Source organism: Triturus cristatus, chromosome 5_2 (assembly GCF_964204655.1).
Source record: "Triturus cristatus chromosome 5_2, aTriCri1.1, whole genome shotgun sequence".
NCBI lineage: Eukaryota > Metazoa > Chordata > Amphibia > Caudata > Salamandridae > Triturus > Triturus cristatus.
In genome coordinates, this window is record NC_140588.1 from 241,259,029 (window position 1) to 241,281,552 (window position 22,524).

The 22,524-nt window shown below is 42.3% G+C and overlaps 1 long non-coding RNA gene across 1 annotated transcript in view; it reads left to right on the forward strand.

Moving 5' to 3' along the window:
• The window catches only part of LOC146822841 (uncharacterized), a 380,915-nt gene that overhangs the window by 57,400 nt on the left and 300,991 nt on the right, over positions 1-22,524 (forward strand). Inside the window, exon 2 of the long non-coding RNA XR_014962089.1 lies at positions 21,473-21,540. This is a non-coding gene — a long non-coding RNA (uncharacterized LOC146822841). The remainder of the gene's footprint in view (positions 1-21,472; positions 21,541-22,524) is intronic.

Consider the following 22,524-nt stretch of genomic DNA (forward strand, 5'->3'; position numbering starts at 1 on the left):
TCCATTTAGATGGACCTCTTTCTCCATGAGATACCTCGGAACTGAAGTCACCCCAGAACTCCATAACATTGCGGTTGCAACCTGGACTCCCTTCAAATGAAAATTAAGGCTGATATGACTCGCTAGTCCCAGCTTGGCCTCTCCCTTTGGGGTAACACAAAAGTACTGAAAAACAATGTGATGCCCCGATTGAACCATTTGATTACCATGCTCCCATTCCCCATCCCAGCTCACTTAATGGACACTCTGGAGAAAACCCTGAAAACCTTTCTGTGGGTGGCTGGAAGCCACAACTGAAACTGGAGAAGCTCTATGCTGCCTCTGAGCAGGGTGCCCTGCACCTACCAAATGTCAATTGTTATTGGTTGGCATCCCAGTTGGAGCCCTTAAATACATTATACATAACACTTTGGACACACCCAGTTAGGTGCGGCTGGAGTCCTTCCTCCTGGGCCTTTTGAGGGACGTCGAAATGTTGCTTACAGGAAGCATACCCAAACTGATCACGTCCCATCCTCTTCTGCCTTTAATGGTCCAACCATAGCAGAACGCACACCATATGTTAAAGATCCACCCCACCGTCTGTTTGTTGATCGGGGAACAAGCCCAAATGGCCAGGGTTTGAATCCAGGGGTCTCCACCAGCTCTCCAACTTGGTCAAGGACAGGGCTTACAAATCCTTTGCTCCAGTATGGCCTCCTTGCATGCATTTGGGACTACAACACTTGCAACGCTGTCTTTGATGCGCCTTGGACTGTTGCACTAGAGCTGCCTTCTTCCCCACTGATGGACTATCTATGGAAGTGGGGCACCTATAAAGGGACATTATCTGGCCTGTACCGGATCTTGGTTTACCTCCTCTATTCTTTTCCGTTGGCCTTCTCCATGCAGGAATGGTAGATAGATGGGTTGCAATTCACATTGTCATGTGGAGGTTAGGAAATGCCATCTTTACATGCTAATGTTCTTAAGTTGCCTTCTCTTCCCTTAAACAAAATGATATTTGACACACATTTATTTGCATGCAAACACAGAATAACATCCCTCAAAATCAGTTTATTTACATTACCACTTCATAGGCAATATTTTAGAACACCTTGAACACTCTGTACAAGGGCTACGTTCAGCAAGTAAGATGTTGCTATTTGTTTTTGGCCCATCAGCGACAAAGCTATTATAACAGAACAAACAATAGCAGCCTAACTGAGGCTTCGGGATGGTAACATGGAGAATGTTATTATACATAGGACATCAAGCCTTTATTTATTCAAAGGAGCATATCACTGGCACTTAGAGGTCAGTCCATGCTGGGATTCCAGCTCAGCTGATTCCTGTTGATTCATGCAAGGATGCTGTCCAACTCTTCACCAAAATGGGCGGCTTGTTGGCACTTACCCACAGGTAATGGGGAGTTAGGTCACCTGCCGTGGATTTGTCAGATCCACTCACCTTAGACACAAATGGGTAGAATGTTCAAGGTAGGAGCACGCTATATTGCAGTACTTGCATGCAAGTGATGGAGCGCAAAAACCCTGGTAACGGGGAAAGCAAACCCATACCGGTATCCTCCCTTCGTCAGACCTGATGTCACACTAACTCATTCACACATGCAGTCATTGGTGGGGCCCATAACACCAACACTCACACTAACCATTCTCCGGTCTGCACGCAACGGGAGGGATGAGCAGTTCAAGCGTTTGACATGTGAGGGGAACACCTTATAACCTATAGGGAAAGAAAAGTTATTTTACAACAATGTACAGCAATACCCCTTCCACATACAGATCTCAATCCTAAACATCAAGGCACTCCTCCCACAATGATCAATGGATCATTTAGTTGGATTGGTTGATGGTGATTTAGAACCAGCTAAAACACATTCAAGATTTAGATCTTACCTTTCCCAATAAACCACAAACTCATTCTTGTTAATCAATATCTGTTTATCTAAATTTCTTGAAGAGTTATGTTCGCATTTGGAAAGTTTATATCAAATTTCAAATATAGGGCACAACATCATATTTACCTAATCTGGCAATTCAGAGTCCTCTAATTCATTGGCTAATATTGCAGTCAGTTGTCCAAAAGCTAACCAAAGTTCAAATTTCTTTGCTCAGCACGCTACAGTCTCAAAGATCGGCCAGGACCAGAGACGTGCAAGCATCTATCATTGCCCGTAGATCTAAGGAAAATTCGAAGTCATCGAGTAATCGGGCAGCATCCGGACCCTCTAGGATTCAGGAAAATGCAGCAGTTGTCGTTGTCAAAATAGTAGTCGATGTTGGGGAACGGGAAAAATATCGGCAGTCGGTGGGAGAGAGTAACCCTCTCTATTCTACCGTGCACTTTTATAATAAAATCGAAACGAATAAGATACATTTTATAATTTAGCGCAGTCCTGATTGGCTGGTCAAGATCGTCCGATGCTAGGGTTTGGGACCTTAGTACAGTTTGAGGGGTGAGGTAATCAAGTGCATGTAAACGTCAGTCTGTTCCGGTTTTACTGTAAATCAATTGTTTTCAGTCTTGGCCGTCTTCCCACAGTGTCCTTGCTTGGGTACATGAAGATCACAGTTCACGACGAGGTCTTGAAGACTTTGTCGCTTCTGCGCACTTCACTCCGCATCTCATGGGACAGTGGCCACTTCGTTGTGTAGCGTCAGCGGCCATTTTGGGTTTTAGGCCCAAACGCCAACTTAAGCAAAACAAACACAAAAGAGTAATTAATGCATAGAAATAATAAATCTAATACTAATCCCTCTATGTGCTTGTACTTAATTAGCGTATAGCGACATTTAAAGCAATTATATTCACCCTTTTGGTCCTCCTCCTGAGCAACATTACAAGACATTACAAATGCAACATATATCATGCAGTATTCTATTTACTACATATACTACTGTTAGTATGCATACGGATCTTAGTCATAAAGGTTATTTAGCCTTGCAATATGCACTCAAAAACAACAGTTGAGGCACAGGGTCAAGACTGATTTGCATATGGCTGGGTTCAAACTGGAACGGCATGGTGAGCAAAAAAAAAACAATGGATTTAGGCCCAGATCTCTATACTGGGGTGAATGTATGACATTGTTCTGCATTCTGTCCATCAACTGTTGTTTTTGTATGTACCATCCGGGATTCATGCTGTCCCACTGTGGGATACCTGGCCTTTCCACCTGTTGCCTTTTGCCCCCTCCCCCCACATCCACATATTGTGATGGACCGTCACTTCAGGACCTAGCTTTGCTTCCTCCATTTCTCCTTCCCCCCTTCAGCCTGCTCCCAGGAGAGCTGTCCCTCCCCCTCCCTCCTGCTGAATGCTCCTCAACTCTGGTTGTCCAAGGGACAGGCAGGTCCTTCCTGTCTTCTTCCTGGACTTTAATGTGCCACCCCAATGTTGGAGCAGGTCCCTCCTGCTAGACTTCCTCACCCCTCCGTTCAGACTCCTTGGCTCTCTAAGTAGTTTAAGGGCCATTCTTTCTTACCTTGTTGTTTTTAGTTGTGGTTTATGTTCTTATACATGGAGTTTCAATGATCTCACAGCTTGTATCATTCAAGTTTCTTTCAATAAAGGAAGCGAAAAATAAATCGGCTCTGTCAAATATAATTACTGCACTTTGGAAGGTGTTAGAAAGCACGGCAAATATTTTTTAACATATTGCTCATGTGATTCTCGGCTGAGGAGGGGTTCTCTTGATTTGTTTTGTAGAATGTACATTGGGAGTACAAGATGCTACGCTTACATTTCAAATATTGTGTACTGATTTGCAGAGCACATTATTTACAATGAGGATTTGCCTATGTTACTGTCATTAAATGAGCAATTTGTGGCTTTGCTGCAGAAAATTGAGCCATTGAGTAAGAAACTTTTAGAGCTCAATGCAGTGGGACAGACTACACAGGACACATGACTTGGCCATGTTGCACCATCATCTGCACCAATTGACATAGAAAAAAGTTCTTATACTCAATGGGTCGGATTCACAAAGATAACTTACATTTTTGTGTAAGTGTTCTACTTTTTGGTATTCACAAAGGTAAATTTAGACCAAAAGTCTAACTTTTCTACTTTTTGGTAGTCACAACGGTAATTTGCTACTAGTGAAGACAGACTTTTGGTTTAAGTTTACCATTGTGAATATCAAAAAGTAGTAAAGTTAGGGTCCAATTAAAAAAAGGTAAACTTACACTTTTGTGTAAGTTTACTACCGTTCGGTATTCACAAAGATAAACATAGACCAAAAGTCTAACTTTACTACTTTTTAGTATTCACAAAGGTAAACTTATACCAAAAGTCTAAGTTTGCTACATTCCAGTATACACAAAGGTATGTTATTACTAGTAGAGTTAGACTTTTGGGCTAAGTTTACCTTTACCGTACAACATGTTCTGCTTCGCTGCTAATAATACCATAAGTGGTTTGGTGTATTCCATAAAAAGAACTACCACTCCTCTTGGACGGCCTAATGATGAAGCTCCCAAAAATGTAGGGCCTCGATGAGCACGTTGTAGATTGTAGATTGTGATCTGTACCCTCCTCTTCTGGATGTGTATTTTAAGAAAGGCAAGCATGTCTGGGCCCTCCGTCCCCTCAGGAATGCTGTAAATTCTGAGGTTGTTATGCCTGTTGTGGTTTCCGAAGTCCTCAGTTTGTTGTTTGAGAAGCAGGATTTCCATAAACATATCTTCAATCTTAGCTGACGCATTCTGAATGTTACTAGGCCACTGCTCCACATCAGTCACCTGTATTCAAGATTGGCCATTTTCCCTCTATCAGCTAAAGCAGAGCGTTTCTCTCCATAACAAAAGGATTCAGGAGTTTTATTTCTTCCATGAGGTCTTTAAGGGTCAAAGATGGTGGAGACTTCATTGGAGAACCAGGGTCAATCTTTTGTCATTCAGTGTCAGTGTTAAAGTCTTTGTGAGCAGAGGGCATTTTTCCAGATTATGTCACAACCTTTAGACAGGGGGAGGAAGGGGGCTCCATATGCATAAAATAGAGCAGAATTAGCAGGCCTCGAAGAAAAGGGAAAAAGCACTTGCAGGTGACCAAGATTCACAGAGAGAAACGCAACAAGCCCTTTGCCTCTGGAGCCCCAGACTTTATTGAAGAGAACGGGAGGTAATGCAGTAAAGATATTGAGGAGAGGGCTGTTCATAAGATTTTTTTTTAATTATACCCAGATGAACATGAGGGGGCAGCATTAGGTATCTTTTGGGACAAGAGCTATTGAAGCAAGCCGCCAGCAAAATAAACAGAGCTCCATATTTATAAAAACAGTTGCTGGTGTAACACCTATCCAGACAGAATGAGGAGGCAGTAATTAACAATATGCAGTGAAAAGGGGCTGTTGTGGCAAGCCTCCAGAAAATTCAGCAGTGCACTATATTATTTAAAATAGTAGCCAGTTTAGAAGTGATGCAGGCAATATGAAGGCGTAACAGGGAACAGCATGCAGGCAAAAATGGCCATTGTGAAGTACCCACATTAAGCTAGACAATGTTTTTAATGCCTGAAAATAATGTCGGGTGAGCAGGGCACCACGGAGAGAGTCACAGCATGAGGGAAGTGATGCTGGGGGGAACCTAAGGAAAATGGGCTCAATATGAGCCAGGAAGCTAAAATACCTGATTCCCCTGCACACCCATCAAATCACCATTCACTGCATTACCCAGAAGCAGCAAACTGTGGTCGTATTCTTCAAAGAGTCTCCATGGTGATGAGGAGACTCAGACGCCTGCAGCCAACTTGCGGGTGGTTTGGCTACGCCCTATTCTTGGAATCTAACCAAATATATAGGAAAGAAAGTGTTTTGCTTAAAGCAAATATTTCCATGATGCTTATAGCTTCTAGTTCACTTGTTTTTAGGAACAGGGGAACCTCCCAAGATGTGTCCAGGCTGTGAATCAGAGTCCACAAAACATTTCCTTCCATATTCTCACTTTATAAAAGTCAGTAATATTAATGCATATATAAGACACCACACATAATCAGGAAACCCACAACATTAGGCAGGTGAGCTAGAAAAGAAAAGACACGAAACCGAATTGCTTCTTTCGCTCAGTCTATTCAAAAACAGACTAAAATGAATACTTAGAGATAGAAGAGAAATCTGTCACATTTGTGTTGATCCTATTCTATTCAGTGTCTTAAAAAAATACGTACATTTCAATGATGCTCTAAATAGAATGAGCATTCCATGTTCATCTCACTACTGGAATCCTGAACAAGATCGTGTGTAACATAAGAATATAGATAACTGATGTGTCTTAAGCTAAAACATTGTTATGTCTTCAACAGATTACTCTTAGCTTAAAATGAAAAATCCAACTTTTGAGCAACAGCCTTGAATTGCAGCCATGTTATGTTCATTATTTCCTCCTGTCTCTCCGTCCATTCTCCATGCTTTGGCTCATATTTATCAAAGTTTTGCACCACCCTTCCACCAAGCAAGGGTGAAGCAAAACCTAAAGGAGATTTAATAAGGTCACCTTGCATGGCCCTGCATGGCTTGATAAATCTAAAGTAGTGCAAGGCAGCACAAATCGCTGCCTTGCATTACTCTGCCTTGTGGGGACATTACATGAGTAGAGTGTGGGTGCTCCCACACATCCACCCATGCATTCTGACACATTACCAGATTTACCATCACTGATAGACCTGGTAATGGGTCATAATTGTACTCCTACCCATCAGAGGTGCAACGAGGAGACACATCTTTATTTCTCCTCTATGTTTCCTCTTTCTAAGTGTGCTGCATTATGTAGCACACTTAGAATGTGGAAAATATCTCTTAGGTTTGTTTTTGTGTAAAAAGGTGTTCCTTCCTGCACAAAAACAATCCTGCCTACAATGCAGACACTCTTGCAGCATGGTACAAGGGTGCGCTAGGCAGCAGATTGTGCACCAGCTCAGGCTGATAACAGGAATGCACTGTGTGATGTTAAATAAGGCACATTCCTGCCCTCTCCCTTTCACGCAGGGCAGTGCAGCAAAATGGCTTGCTGCATTGCGTGAAATTTTGAAAAATATGGGCCTTAGTATGTAACGCTCGCAATTGAATTGACTGCTTTACATTTGATTTGCTCTAAGATTTGCAAAGAACAAGGCAGGATGTTTCTGACTGACAAATAACTCGATTGCAGACTTTCCTTATTTTTGTCACGAAAGTCTTCCACATCCAACTTTTTCCACAAACATAGATTTTCAAATTACAAAATTGGCTTTTATTCCAGACTTCTATTTATCAAATTTCACAACTTTCACTCTGAAAAAGTTGATTGATTCTCTGTTATTTACTCTTTATAGTAGGCATGAGTAAGTCAACTTTTGTTAGCCACATTGTCTCCTATGGAATGGGATCAGAACTCGTTCTTGATTGGCTAAGAATGACCAATAAAAAGCAAGGTTGTAATTGTCCTAAGGTCCCTCTGCTGCTGCTATATTCTCAGTTTCAAGATCTTTTTTAAGTCATTTTTATGAGTCTTCTCATTGACCTGTCCAGGACTGGGTATTATGCTAAACCCCAAACAGAGTTGTAGCACATTGTAGTCTTTCGTTGTGCTGTGATCTAAGCTTTTTTTTAAACATCAGCACATTCTCTAGAAACTGAATCTAATTTTAATAGATAAGACTAAATGCATTTTACATAGAATTTGATTTTCCAGCAATTGTAGTTTTTAAAAAATAGGATTGCCATATGGTCATTGTGAAAAAGTGGATTATTAGTTAGGGTGGATGGTAGACCAGAAGTAATATCACTATTCTTGATAGATCTTGTAAATGTTTCAGTAATTTAAACTTGTGCTCAACTCCTGATAGTTATGGCACAGAGCCGACAGGCTTTACTTAAGAATACAAAATGTGTAGACCATTTATACGTACAAAAACAGTTACAAAGTTGAAAGCACAACACAAAAAAATCCCAGTCCATAAACATAAAGAATATTTTAATAATCAAAATGACACCAAAATGACACACATCCAATAAAGGGAATAAGAGATTTAAATTTGAAAGTTTTAAATAAAAATAGTCCCAAAATGTGAAAACACATACCACAGGCAACTAGTTGTGCTAGACTGGGACAAAGGTAAGGTTTAAGGCTGGCTGCGATGGAGTGCAGGTTGGATATAAGGCCGAGGTAGGTCCAGCCAAAGAGTTACCTTCTGACTTTTTATCTGGATAAAAGGTGGTTGTTGAAGTGTGTGGTCCGAGTGTGGCCATCTGCGTAGGTGGGAATTCTCAGAATGGGGGAAGTCTAGAGTCTGTGTCCATTAAGGGATTGATATTAATCGACTTCAGGTCAGAATTGTTCTTGGTGTAACCCTCCACATTCTGATTTGGAAATATTTCCGCTAATCAGACCTCTTTCAGTGGGACAAACCAGCAAGTTGGATCTGACCATCGATTCAGCACCTACAGTATTAGCATGATGGTTGTCACAGTCTTACACCAGTTCTTCAGAGGAAACGTTGGCAAAAACATTTCTAAGTCCCAGCTTTTGCAATTTGGGCAGGATGAGTACACTCAAATAGCAGCAAAATGATCCAGGACCCCAGGAACCGTACTATGTTGCCAAGCCTCACTCCAATAGAAGCAACCAGAAGTGCTCAGGGGAGGTCCAATTGGAACTGGTCAGCTGGGCTTTTCAGAAAAGTGGGCTTCTTGCGACATGTTTGAAGACCACTGTTCATGCATAGGCGCCTAATTAGTGGAGTCCCAGTGCACAGAGTCGAAAATCCAGCAGCATCAGTTTAAAAAAATTTAAAGTGACTATATAAAAGAGGCATTTTTCATAGTTATTCTTGACATTCCATTTTTGGGTTTTTTTTGGGATAAGAATCTTGGTAAAATGGGTCTTTCTCTCACGCTGCGAAGCAGTAGTAATCAGAATTCAAAGTTGGACCACCACATAGTCTAAAAATAGGTACCGGACTGATTAAGCTTACAAAAACAGACTTAACTAGATGTGATCATTTCCAAAAAGTAAATTACAGTGAGTAATAATAATAATATGTTTCAGTTGATAATGTATACGTAGCACAGTAAACAATCAGGTTGCCACTAGAATGTGTAAAAATATTGGTTTTTGAAACCTCTGTGTTGCTGAGCACGTCATCCATGACCCACACTCATGCATTTACTCAATCTGGCCAAGCTCTCACTCACGCGAACTCTCCCATGATCCTCACTTATAGTCATACATGCAGAAACTCACTCACTGTCCCACCATTGTCTTATTCAAAGTAGCCCGTCCAAGGTTCTTAATCATGCCTCATATCGATACATGCAGTCACTCACTACACCCACTCATACCAGCTCACACAGCCCTCAGTCATGCCCTATCATTCTCGCACTCATACATCCACTCGCTCCTTCCTAAAACAATAGATCTGGCCTGTTTGTAAAAGGGAAATTGTCACTTCATTGACTGACAAAGATTGTGCATTTGAGCATGCTAATGTGGGAATGGGGGATTGCGAGAAAGAATCATGAGCAGCTGGATGAGTGAGTGGATGGATAGCAGAAGAGGCATAATGGTGTATGGTGTTGCAAAGGCAGTGTGCAGTGGAGCACATTAAGGAGCTTATTAACAAGTCCCTTGCGCCACCATTGCGTCACTTATCCCCATGTTAAAAGTGACTCACTGGCGGCATAAGGGGCTTGTAAATATGGGTTTAGGCAAGGGCTGTGTCGTGGGGTAAGGGCAGTGTGGAGGGGCGGTATGTTTGAGAGAGACATTTTGTAAAGTATGGTAAATTATAGGAAGAACCACAGCCTTGTGCATAAAATGGGACATATCTCTACAGATTTATATATTACAGAGGTGTCTTACATAGGCCTATAAAAGCCTAACCCATGCTACAGTTTTACAATACCCACTTACTACATGAATGATATCCCTTTATATGTATTGTGTTTGAAAATATCTCAAGTAGATGTTCTGAAAATCTGGCAAGAATTGTACTCTCCTGGATTCAGATTGGACACCCCTAAAATATTAGTATTAATGTGTAAACATGACAACATCTGCTTCAAATGGATAACTGAAGTATACAAAAAGTGATGGATGGAGGCTTAAATTAATCTCTCCAACTGGTAATCGCTTGGGGCAACATCCCAGTCCATTGTTAATGTGTACACTGTGCCACCTCAGTTTGGAACCAGCCATATACAAATCCGTCTTGAACCTGCTCCACTAAGGACAGTAAGGTTCGGACTGCCAGACCAGAAAAAAAGCACAAGCAACTCAAGATCCATTCTGCCCTTATTAAGGCTCATTAAGCAGCCATGGCTTTGCTCCAATGACACATTGTGTACTGGGACCCACATCTGGGCATACCTGCTCCACTTCGGGCATCATACTGATGTAAACAAAAGAGTTATGGATGGAATGCTGGAATCAATCTCAGCCACTGGTACTTGCTCACTCTGCTTTCCAATCCATTGTTATTCTGCAAACCATGCAACCTCAGTTTGGACTCAGCCACATGCAAATCCTTCTGGATCTTTTCCTAAAAAAAACAATCCAGCCTGAACTGCTAGGCCAGGTCCTACCTGGACCATAACACTATGAAGCCAAGACAGGTTTTGACCTTATTAGGGTTCATCATTTGGAAATCGCTTGGTTGCAGTGGGACAGTCTACACAAGATCTCATCTTTAGCATACACACTAAAACAAACAAACTGCAGTTGAGAAATCCAAGGCTGTTTTACAATCCTGTTTTCCACATAACAGTAAAGCACCTGCTAGGAAATTAAAAATCAGAGATTAAAGTATAGACACCTTCTCCACCTTAAGACCTAGGATGAACCTTTACATTCAGATTTGGGTCTATGTTTGGATTTTAAGCTAAAAGGGAACTATTTCCCGTTGTGTTATTTTAATCCCCTGCCACCTCATATAATTCTATTTTTGCAGCACCACTTTTTTGGAGTTTCTACCGATATCTAGATCTGTGAAAATACTCAGTGTTGCTGAAGTTAGTGTGGATCTTGCTGTGCTCTACTTCATGATTTGGAGGAGGACACTCTGGCCCAAATTAACTAAAGACATGCATTGTCCTTGCACTACGCAATTCATCGACAGCCAATGTAATCCTAAAATGGGATTTAGTAAGCCAGACAAAGCCAATTTGCATGGCTTTGTGTGGTTTAATAAATTCAAATTAATGTAAGGCATTGTTACCTGTGATTAGGAAGGCGATCCATGGGTAGAGTATGTGCATTTCCATGCATTCAACCATGGATTTTGGCATTTTCCAAGGTTTAAAAAGATATGTATATCTAGGAATGTATCAAAATGCTATGCCTTCCCCAGTGATGTGAATTGAGTAGAAATATCTTTAGTCCTCCTCAGTATTCATGTGTTTTCCATTCTGCAGCACACATAGAAAAAGGAAAGGCCAGTTAAGCATTGTTTTTTTTTCAGGAAGGTGTTCCATGATAGAAAGGAGATGGGTCTGTATTTGGGAAGTATGATTGGGTCAGAGGATGGTTTATTGAGCAGCGGCATGATGGTGGCCCATTTCCAGGGTCCAGAAATGGGGATGAGTCAATGCGGGGATGAGGATGTGGCCTAGTTCTTTGCTGATTGTTCCTTTGTTGAAGGCAAGGTGGGGCAAGAATCCAATGGAGTTCACAAGCTGATGGTCTTCATGGTATCCGCAAGTTCATGTTCTGAGAAAGATACACGTAGCAATGATGAAGTCCATATATTATTTCAAAAGTTTATCTTCATTTTGACATAATTCAAAGTTTTTAGTTAGGTACATAGCTTCCACAGCCAAGCCAACACGTGTTTCGAGAGTTCCTCTCTTCTTCAGGGCTTCCAATATTAGGTAAATCATTAAATTTATCAAAGATTTAAAATACTCCAGATTTAGAGCCAGGGCTGTTTACTATTATTTTTTCAGGCCAGAGAGTGGGGAATGGAGACCAATGGCTGCCGCTCCCAGGGGACGTGCCGAACCTTTCAGTTCCAGCCCTGGGATCCCTCTGTTTCCTACGTATCAGTCGAGTGCGTTTGGCATTGATCTATCATGTACCACTTACGACTCGCACATGCACACTGTGCCACTGTGCCAGAGCGTAGCCCGGTTGCAGACGAGCCGACCCGACCGTGACCCCACGTGTGGGCATCCAGACGGGACCTGGAGACCTCGAGCCAGAGGTGTCGGCACACTGAGAAGCGGAGGCTGAATCGACTCGGCGGGGGTGAGCGTGTGTGTGTGGCAGTGCTCAACGTGTCTCCCTTGCACCCTGCCACTCCTCCGCGCACACGCTGGGGAGAAGAAAATATAAAAAAATACCTTGAAAGACCGGCTGCAAGTCCGGCAGCCGTAGCGGGCTGCTGTGAAAAGAGTGGGCCCGGGGGTCAGCGGAGATGGCTCAGTTAGTGAACCACTTGCACTTACCGGCATTCAGGCATTCTGGCACCACTGAATTCCATTAAAGCAGAGCAGATCAGTGGAAATTGGAGGTTGTTGGCGTTTCTCATCACAGTCTTCAGTCCACAGTGCCGCAGACCAGTTAAGGACCTCCAGGGCACTTTGAGGCACTTAAAGGCACCCAAAGGCACCTAAAGGCAACTGGTGAGGGCGGGTGAAGGCAACTCAGGGCATTCTCAGGGAGTGTGTGGTGTGGAGGGGGTTGCTCGGCCAGTATACATTACAGAGGTACCGCACAGTGCATGGACCCTCCACGCTCCCCATGCTCCTGACCACCACCCAATCGCCTCCTAGTCACTTTGTCATGGGAAAAAGGGTTGGGAAGCCCAGCCCACAGCACCCACTGTGCCCACAACGCAAGGACAAATTGGAGTAATTGGACTAACAGCCCTATAGCAAGCAAAGGGCACAAACAGGTCAATTGACCCCCTGACAAACAGATCAATAGACCCACAGCGTGCAAGAACCAACAGATCATCAGGCCAACAGCAAGCTCAGGGGCAAACAGCCTAGAATGTGCAAGGATTAATAGCCAACAGGAGGCTGATAGGGGGCAGTAGCCTCTGATACCTCCCTGGAATCCCCCGGGTGTCTAGTTTTCAGAAATGTGTGGGTTTGGTAGGTTTCCCTAGATGGCCACCGAGCACAGGGCCAAAAAGCCAGGTAACCTACTTGCAAAACCAGGTCGTTTTGTGATAGTCAATTTTGATGCCACTTCAATACATTTTGTGCCCTTGCCTGTCGCGGGTACTTGGGCCTCCCACACAAGTGAGGCACCATTTTTATTGGGAGACCTGGGGGAACACTGGGTGGTAGGAAATTTGTGTCAGCCCGGTGACACCACAACTTTCCCACGCAAAAATGTGTGGCAAAAGTGATTTTTTCTGCTAAATTTGAGATTGCAGGGGATTCTGGGTAAGAAAACTTTGGGGGATCCACGCAAGCCATACCTCCCTGGAATCCCCAGGGTGTCTAGTTTTCAGAAATGTGTGGGTTTGATAGGTTTCCCTTGCTGGCCGCCGCACACGGGGACAAAAACCCAGGTGACCCCCCTTGAAACACTAGGCCGCTTTCTGATAGGCAATTTTGATGTCGCCTCAATAGGTTTTGGGCCCTTGCCTGTTGTGGGTATTTGGGCTTCCCACACGAGTGAGGCACCATTTTTATCCAGAGACCTGGGGGAACGCTGGGTGGTAGGCAATTTGTGTCAGCCAGGTGATGCCACATCTTTCCCACACGAAAATGTGTGGAAAAAGTGATTTTTTCAGCTAACTTTGAGGTTTGCAGGGGATTATGGGTAACAGAACCTGGTGAGAGCCACTCAAGTCAACCCCATACTTTATTCCCCTGGGTGCCTAGTTTTAAAAAATGTATAGGTTTGCTAGGTTTCCCTAGGTGCCAGCAGAGCTAGGGCTCAAAAACTACAGCTAGGCACTTTGCCAAAAAAGGATCATTTTTCACTGTAAAAATGTGGAGTGTCCATCTTGCGTTTTGGACCGTTTCCTGTCTCGGGCACTAGGCCTACCCACAGAAGTGAGGTTCCATTTTTCTCAGAAGACTTTGGGGAGCGCAGGTGGGTAGAAGATTGTGGGTCCACACAGATTCCAGGACTTTCCACCACAGAAATGTGAGGAAAATTAGTTTTTTTTTATAATTCTTCAGGTTTGCAAGGGATTCTGGATAACAGAACCTGGTGAGAACAAGTCAAGTCACCCCATCCTATATTCCCCTGGATGTCTAGTTCTCGAAAATGTATAGGTTTGCTAGTTTTCCCTTGGTGTCGGCAGAGCTAGGGTTTAAAAACTACAGCTGGGCACTTTGCAAAAAAAGGGTCATTTTTCACTGTGAAAATGTGGTGGGTCCACCTTCTGTTTTGGGCCGTTAAAGGTCACGGGCACTAGGCCTACCCACACAAGTGAGGTACCATTTTTCTCAGAAGACTTTGGGGAACGCGGGGTGGGTGGAATTTTGTGGATCCACGCAGATTCCAGATTTTTCCACCACAGAACTGTGAGAAAATGTGTTTTCTTGGACAAAGTTTTAGGTTTGCAAGGGATTCTGGTTAAAAGAACCTGGTGAGAGCCAGTCAAGTCACCCCATCCTGGATTCCCCTGGGTGTCTAGTTGTCAAAATGTATATTTTTGCTAGGTTTCCCTAGGTGCCAGCAGAGCTAGGGTTCAAAAACTACAGCTAGGCACTTTGAAAAAAAAGAGTCAATTTTTACTGTGAAAATGTGGTGTGTTCACATTGCGTTTTGGGCCGTTTCCTGTTGCGGGTACTAGATGAAACTACAAGTCCTATATATACCCACAACCAGAAAGGTACAGAAAATGTAACGGTATATTGTTTTCAAACAGCTGTTATAATTAGAAGAAGTTACAGGTGAAAACATTGGCACAAATGGCTGTTTTTTTCAACTAATTTTCAATTTTTCCTTTATTTAACTGTTAGTTTCTATGAAGAAACCTTAAAGGATCTACACAAATGACCCCTTGCTGAATTCAGAATGTTGTCTATTTTCTTAAAATATATAGCTTTCCAGGATCCATTATTGCTTTCATACCCATTTCTACCATGAACTGGAAGGAGGTTGAAAGCACAAAACATAGCAAAAATAGGTTATGTCCCAGAAAAATGCCAAAACTGTGTAAAGATTTTTAGTTTTCTGACAAAAGTCTGTTTGTCCCTAAAAGCTGGGAAGATGGTGATTTCAGCACCACAACCCCTTTTTTGATACCATTTGCAGTGACAAATCCAGACGCTTTCATCTGGAGCCCTTTTTTCCAATTTTTCAAAAATAAAATAAAAAATTGGCTGAATTTTGGCTAATTTCTGGGTCCCTATCTATAAACCCTGGGTACTTTTAGAATCCCCATGATGTTGGCAAAAAGGACGCAAATTTGGTCTGGATACCTTATGTGGTCAAAAAGTTACAGGGGCCTAAGCGTGAACTACCCCAAATATCAAAAAAAAGGATTAGCACGGTGGGTGGAAGGACTAGCAGCGAAGGGGTTAAAAGGAAAATTCCCCCCCCTGTAGTTACAAATTACCGAAAAAAAGAGCACCATGGCTAATTATGTGCTTCAAAATTTGCCGAAATAGGGATGATAACTCTAAACGGACGCCTTCCGCAAGACCAACCAGCGGCACATACCAGAATAGTCAAGCAGGCACACTCTGTTCAAGATTATACCCTAGTGGACATCGAATTACTGCAAATGATGTATAGCTATCAAATAATCCACAGACAAGAGAGTGATTATAGCCTTCAGTCAATTGACTTGTGCATTCAAATTTCAAGAGCAGCTGCAAGCAATGACTTGTCAGAAATCACTAGTCCATACAACCCAAAAAGACTTGTGTGGAATGTCAAAAATGCCAGTGAAATAATGAATTACCTACAAAATCTACTGGCAACTAGAGAAGAACAATGTTTGAAACAGCACTGAGCAAACTGGGAAAATATGATCACAATGCTCATAGACAAATTTCATCACAGAATAAGCCTGCGGGAGCAAACCCAGGACATCGACAACAGAGTCCCTTAGCTCATTATCAGGTAAAAAAAAAGGTCATTAAATCGGGAAATAAGAAAACTATGCGGAAATGCCCTTAGCAAGAGTGAAGGAGCAAAGCAGCAAATCCATCAATTGAGGCACACATACAAAAAAAAGATGTGGATAGCAAAGAAAACACAATAAACCAAAATCTGGTTAAAATTACTGGAAACAAGTAAATCAAATAATAATAAGAAATTCTGGCCGGAAATTAACAACATAGCAAATGGATTTTTCCGCCAACATACTATAGGCAGACTGAATAGCCCATCTAGGTCAAAACAAAATAGATAACACTAAACATCAAGTCATGAATACAGATCACATTGTTCCATATCAATCAAAAAATGATCATCCAGAAAACGTGTTTAAAGGAAATTGGATTTGAATCAACCAGGTCCAAATGGTCATAAATAAATTAAGATATTGTGGAGCCCTAGGCCCAAACGGCTTGCCAAATGGGCTTTTTAAACAAGATAAATCACTTTGGGCTGAAATTCTTACTCCATTGTTCAACCACGCTTTCCAATCAACCAGCATACCATCATCATGGCGAGGCAGTGTCCTACATCCAATATTTAAAGCTGGCAATAGATCGGACCCGGCAAATTACAGGTTAATTGCTTTAATCGATGTAGAGGCCAAAATATTCGCATCAAATCTCCTGATAGCACTAGAAGAAAGGGTCACTTCTGGCAAGATTCTCTCATTCACACAGTCAGGCTTTAGACCAGGCACAAGCACGTTATGTAATCTTCTGGCCTTGAACCTTCTTGTCGAAAAAGCAAAGCGTAAATCAAACAAATTGTACACCTGCTTCATTGATCTAAAAGCAGCTTTCAACATGGTACCAAGAGAACTCTTGTGGCAAAAGATGGCAAATTGGAGCATTCCATCATCACTACTGCGGGCCATTGTCAACTTGTATACATCCACCTGGGTCAAGATAAAACTAGGGAATGGTGAAAGAAATACAGCAAGAATTCCAATGCATATTGGTTTAAAGCAGGGATGTGTGCTGGCTCCTAGTCTTTTCAACATCTTCACTGCAGACCTAGACAGGAGGCTATCAGAAATCCAAAGTGATCCTCCAAAGTTAGCGCACTGCAAAGTAAGAAGTATGCAGTATGCAGATGACATTATTCTATGCAGCCGGACTCCAGTGGGCTTACAGCGCCTGTTTACAAAGCTGCAGGTTTACATCAAGGGGCTCGGTTTGTTTCTCAACTACAATAAAACAATGGTAATTTATTTTTTAGCTAACACCTAGCAAAACAGAAATAAATATAAGTGGTGCGCAGCAGGAAACATTATAGAGCAGTGTGCCTCCTATACATATCTGGGAGTAGTGGTTGATTCAAGGTTCACACTCAAAGAACACTTAACAAAAAGAAAAGCTCAAGCAAATAAATTGTGTTTCGCTGTAAACATGTTAAAATCAAAATTAAAGTGCCATTCAAATTCCCATCTACTAAAAGTCATTGCTGCCAAATGTCATGCAAAATTCCTGAATCTCCAACAATCAGGCCTATTCAAACAAATCTTTCGGATACCACAGTTTGCGTCTCAAGCACAAGTGCGACTGGAATTTGGGTTATTTAACCAACATCTGGTTAGACAAGCAGCAATAATAAAATTGTGTTGGAAATTAAAAGCAGCAGAAGAAGAATCCTTGCTGGGGCATTGCTGGACAGAAATGAAAAACCAACCAAATGGAAAAAAGACTGTCATACAGCACTTGAATAAGCTTTAACAACCTTAAATATGCATGACGCTTAGAACACCAACTACCGTTTCATGGCATTAAAAAAAATAGCCAACAATGCTGCAAAGGAAAAAGCCTGGATAATGGACAAAGCCACCCTAGCAAAGAAAAAACATGGCTGGATGGTTCTATCCTCATATGAAACTCGATCACCTCAACCGTATCTTGTCCATCACATAACTCCATCAATCCAGTAATTGTTACTTTGGATCCGGTTGGGAGCTTTTACTTCAAAAGATCAGGTCCCAAGGTGAAAACAAACATGGCCAACAATGCTTTGCAGACTTTGCGTACAGGCTGAAGAGACTCTAATTCATCTACTGTGTATTTGTCCAGCTGTGAATAATTTGAGACAATATTATTTACTTCATATATTCGGCACTCACCAAGTAGTTACTGCTGAACAGCTATTCGCTACAGACTTCATGCAGGGCCGCCAGATTCTTGCAAAAAGTTATATATAGTGCCTTTAAGTATACAAGATCAACACATCGTACTTGCATATTTAGCACATTTGGAACTCTGTTGGTGGATATAGAAGGACGCAGAATGTCAGTAGAGACCCCCATTAACTAATCGACCGGTTTATGGTTCAAATTGCACTTTTTTCACAGGCATATGGACACAAGTTCCGTAACATCTAGTTGTCATTTGCACTTTGCACGTGATTTCAGCAAACAAATCATATTGCAGATTGTGCACATGGTTTTGGGTAGGAAATTGTGGATTTGTAATATCCAGCGTTTATTTTATATTTAGTATGCAATTTTAGCAATGCAATTGTGGATGTATGTATACTCGTTCCATGCAAAGTATGAAATCTGATGTTCATTCAAAAACTAGTGTTATTCTGTATAGTTCACATTGCACTTTGTTCTTGTTCTTAGACATAAAGCATAGGATCATCATACCTAGTAGACATTTGCATTTTGCACGTGATTTCAGCAAACAAATCATATTGCAGATTTTGCACATGGTTCTGAATAGGAAATTGTGGATTTGTAACATCCAGCTTTTTTTTTACATTTAGTATAAACCATAGAAATCCACTGAAAAAAAATAAAACAAAGGTTACAGGGACATGATAGATGGCAAATAATTTTTTTTAAATTTTTTTACAGATTCACTAAAAAAAAACAAAGGTTACGGGGACGTTATAGTTGGGGTGAGATTTCGCTTTTACAAAACCAAAGAAATTCAGCAGTTGTAATTAGCTGACCTAACTATAAATTACACCCACGCAATGCACTCCTTATGACCTCACATATTACATCCCTCATGCATGGTCAGTGAAAACACTGATGACATCTCAAATGACTCTTGGTTGGGGGTGACGTCCCCTTCACTGCTGGGGATCTTTAGGAGCCAACTAGCCTACCTGTTACCTCCAGTAAGCCCCTCACAGTGGGATTGCTGACAGGTGGTAGCATGCCATGTCCCCTCACTCCACCACTCTGGAAACACGCCTCCTTGCACACTCTTGGGTGGAGAATGAAGTCCCCTGGCCTCTTGAGGTTCCCTGGGGTAAACTAGCCCTACTGTTACCTCTAGTAAGCCCCACACAGTGGGATTACTAAGAGGTGGTCAGAGGCCATGCCCCTTTTCCCACTACTCTGCAAATGCACCTCCTGGCACACTTCTGCTTATGGGATGAAATCCACTTTAGTCATGAGGTCCTCAGGATGCAAAGGAACCTCATTGCCCCACCAGCAATGCGCTGAGAGGCACGTTTGCAGAGAAGCGGAAAAATGGGTGTGGCCTCTGACCACCTCTCAGCAATCCCACTGTGTGGGGCTTGCTGGAGGTAACAGGTGGGTTAGTTGACCCCTAAGGATCCTTATCAGCAAAGGGAACTTCATCCCCCAACCAAGAGCGTGCCTGGAGGCATGTTTGCAGACTAGTGCTGAGAGGGGGCTGGGCATCCGGCTGTGTGGCCCCCCTTCCCTTGATCCTTTTTGGACCCTGGGGACCCCATCCCCCAGGGCATGACCCATTTAAAAAAAAAAACAGGTGGGGTGCCCGCAGCTCCCCTCTTGAAGCCGATTTCTGCCTCGGGGACCCCATTCCCCGGGGCTGGGTCATTTTTTATATAGATATTTTATTTTAAGGAAAGGGGGTCATGTTGTTCCCCCTTCCCTGGACCAGCTTTGGCCCCGGTGACCCCAGCCCCAGGGCATCGCCACATCCTTTAAAAAAAAAAAAAAAAATGGGTAGAGGAACCTGCCTCACCTCCCTACCCGGGCCATTTTCGGGCCCAGGGACCCCATCCCCCGGGGCCTCCCCTTAATTTTTTTATTTTTTGGAGGGGGCTGTGCTGCCCCCTTCTGAGGCTGATATTGCTCTGGGGACCCCATCCACTGGGGCATGACCACATCATTGGGGACCACGGGGGAGCCTCAAGGCCCCTGCCAGATCCCTGCCTCCTACGGGAGTCAGCATTGCTTTTGGGCAGAGGGAGCTGCAAACATGCAGCTCACTCTACCCAAAAGCAATTTTGCTTCACTATATGGGAGTGAGAGCATTTTTCCTGCTCACGCACTATATGACAGCTGGTGTACCCATGTAGCCAGGTAAATTGTCAGTTCGGACTTTCTGGTCTTTCAATCCAACTTCACCTATTGGTAGCAACATGTTTCAACATTTCAAGATATAATCTTACAATGACAGTCCACTATAGCAAAAAGCTTTAGAGTTCAACAGGAAGAATACACATGCAAATAAGTATATGCACACACACACACACACAAACACACTCACATTCAGATAGAGTGGCCAGGAGCTATGAACAAATTGTGTACAACTACTGAAGGACATCAGCATAAAATATGGCATTTCTTGACATATTCTCATAATGTAAGGATTGTGATGAGGAAATGGAATGAAATTGTAATGCACCAAATACTTACTGCCAAACTTCTCTAAATGTATGCTCTTCCTCATCACACTCCTAGGTTTATACCTTCCATTTAAATTTTTTTTTGTCTGTCTTTTATCCTCATGGTACTGCTTGATTATTACAAACAGCAATTGTATTTCAGAATATGACCAACCCTCTTAGTACAAGAACTGAGACGCTGATGAGCAGGGCACACTGGAATTAAGATTATGATAAAAAAAAACATTTAATAGAGGATGTTGGGAATTAGAATATATGGATCAGGGTGTACACAATCTTGGTGTGAGCTGTGACTGAGATCAGATACAGTTTAAGCAATCGGATCCATAAGACTATAAGGATTAATTTTAGAAATATCATGCTTCACCATGGTAGTTTTTCCTCGATCGATAAGGCCAACACCATAGAAAATACGTGTGGTATATTTATATTATCTAACCAAACAATACATTTAACAGATCACAAACTTAAAATGCCCAAACCAAGTTACTTAAAGAGATACAAAAGTCACAACTGTAAGTTATAAGAAACAAAAGAGACTCACACAAAGCGCATAGAAAAGATAATTTTGTGTTATGCTATCAGGAACGCAAAATCATTTTAAGAAATGGCAAAATGTCTTGCATTAAATTCGCTGGGACATACGCAACTTCTGTGGCTGACTCTGGTAGTTTGACTTTAATAATCAAACAAGTTTCTATGGATTCTCAAGGTTTCTTGCTTTTAGACTAAAATTAATTGTTATTGTTGATATTTGGATTTACCTTTCCACTAATGAGTTTTTGTCTCTTCTTTTTCAGGAAGTACTAACGCCTTCTCTCTCCAGAAGCCACCCCTCGGAAGAAATAGAAGGAATAGAAGGTGTCAGGTAAGTTGACGACTATATGTAATTGAAAAAAGAATCTTTTAAACACTTGGGGGCATAGTATCAAGAAACGGCGTTAAAATTATCGCCACTTTAGCATCAGAAAACTGCAGCTAAAGCGGCGATAATGGGCTTGATAATATGCCCTTGAGAGTTCCTATAGAACCCATGTTCTGGTGTCAACATGGGCTTCTATGGGAATTCTCAAGGGCATATTATCAAGCCCATTATCGCCGCTTTAGCGGCGGTTTTCTGCCACTAAAGCGGTGATAATTTTAACGCTGTGCTTGATAATATGCCCCCAGGTGTCTCTTTATTGAATCTTTTCCCCTCCCCTTTTATAGTTCTGACTTATGCTCAACTGCACTCAATAACAATAATATTAATAATAATTAAAATAAAGTTCCCCTTTATCACTCTGGTTAATCAGGGCTTTCGAGTGAGGATGGGGGTGTAATTGTTTTGGATCTTCGCCTATTCTTCCCTTCCATTGCTATAAGAATAAGCTGCCGTCACTTCCTTGGTCAGGCACAAAAATAATTGCATCTGGAAGGGAAGGAACAAAATATTACTGGCCTTATGAATAATGGGTGTTTTTGGTTCTTAGGCCGACATAATTTTGAATGTAATATTCCGTTGGGCAGGAGGGCTCAACACGTTGCTTGCTGCTCTTTATTGTTCCAATCCTCCTGCTGGGCTAATCCCTGGTCTTTGTTACCCATCTGGCATGCTCAGATATCTCCTGGGTTTTGGTGGGCACTTCCACATCAGCCACCCTGGGTCAGATCCACCTCTCCTTAGACTTTTTATCTGGTTCCTCTCTCTGCAGGCCATCTAATTTTTCCATCTGCTCTTCTGACCGCCTACTCTCAAGGCAACCAGCAGCTTCTAGGTTCATCCTCTTGGTGCCATTCACCTAGGCTCCTCCTATGTCCGCCTTTTAAACTGCTTTGCCTTTTGCCCTCTGTGGTGTTTCTGGGTCACGTC